We start from the raw sequence: 1,467 nt of genomic DNA on the forward strand, positions 1-1,467 counted from the left end.
ACTGCTGTCTACTTATGGTGGGAAACAAAAGTCTGTGCTTCCTCAGCAGACATCATGAAACATAAGACTGAGGATTGGTAAACTTTTTAAAAGTTCACTAGTCTTTTATACCCCTATATTATTTTTCATCATTGCAGCAACATGTGCTGGTCATGTGACCATCCTCCACCAATCTCATTGCTCTCTCTACCCTTGCAGCACAATCCTCACTTTCTCAATTGGCATTCTCATGTATAGACGTGTGTTTAACATTCTCCATGTGACTGCACACTTTTTGATTGTGCTTTGTCACCAGTTAATAACAGTTTTAAGTTCAAGTTTCTACTCATTTGTTTTTGAGATGTTTCTGTTTCTCAAATTCTACTCAGGTTTCTTATGGCAGTTGGTAGTTTTCCCACCATAAGTAGACAGCAGTTATAACACTAGGGCCTAGCAGGCAAATGAAGGTGGAGGTAGCTATGGGGGAGAGGAGGTAGTACCGTTTTGGAATGGGTATTTATCACATTCCATAAGAAGACATCCTAGTCAAATAAACAGATGCAGTGGGAATTCTGTGCAATCAGAATGTTGAAACTGGTGATGGGAAACTGTCATCTTTGTTTGCTAGATGGATTATAGAAGGCAGGAAGGAATATGTAATTTGGACATGACTGGAAATCATGCTTCAGAGTTATTATCAAGATGTGCAATCATCAGATAGAGCATGATCAGATATAGTGATATGGACTGTAACAATGTGATAAGGTTTCAAAAGTTTTATATAACATACTCACTACTCTGTATATAGGCTTTGTATCCATCACTCAATTAGGACTTTCCTACATATAGTATAAAATAACGGTCATTAAAATATAAAACCAAACATTTACCATTACTTCACACCTAATAACACTACTTACTTGTCACCCTGGCTTCACTCTCTGCTGTTCCTTCATCATTGTAAATGATTACAGCATATTTTCCTGCATCTTGTGGTGTCACCTTATCAATGATTAATGCTACAATCCCATCTGGTTCTTCAACAATAGTAAAATGTTCACTGGGTACAAGTTCTTGGCCATCTTTTGTCCTAAGACGAGGAAAGAAAGAAATTTCTTCAGTATATATAAATTATTAACTTGCACGCCTTAAAAACTTTACACAAAAAATATAACATTTTACTTAGGACAGGATAGGATATTTAACCTAACAGAATATAAACTACTTTTTAACTGAAAATTTCAATCGTTGTTCTTGTAAAAGAACAATTTTGATATTTATTAGTTACTTCTTATTAAATACATTTAAAATAATTACACAATATTATCAAAGGAGGCTAAATTATTATTTAGGTAAAAATTACAAATACATATGAGGAATAAAGTTATATATTATGGCTGCACAAATACAAGAAAATGAGACTTCTTATTCCTGTGCACACATCATACCTTCTAGTATTTCATTCATTATCATATACAATGTAGCTTT

General features: G+C 33.9%; 1 long non-coding RNA gene across 1 annotated transcript in view; it reads right to left on the reverse strand.

Moving 5' to 3' along the window:
• Positions 1-349: 349 nt before the first annotated feature.
• Positions 350-1,467, reverse strand: part of LOC106477229 — a 7,070-nt gene continuing 5,952 nt past the window's right edge. Inside the window, exons 3-4 of the long non-coding RNA XR_001291972.1 lie at positions 891-1,069; positions 350-360 (exon numbers count right to left, since the gene is read on the reverse strand). This is a non-coding gene — a long non-coding RNA (uncharacterized LOC106477229). The remainder of the gene's footprint in view (positions 361-890; positions 1,070-1,467) is intronic.

This window comes from Limulus polyphemus, unplaced genomic scaffold (genome assembly GCF_000517525.1).
Source record: "Limulus polyphemus unplaced genomic scaffold, Limulus_polyphemus-2.1.2 Scaffold13488, whole genome shotgun sequence".
Lineage (NCBI taxonomy): Eukaryota > Metazoa > Arthropoda > Merostomata > Xiphosura > Limulidae > Limulus > Limulus polyphemus.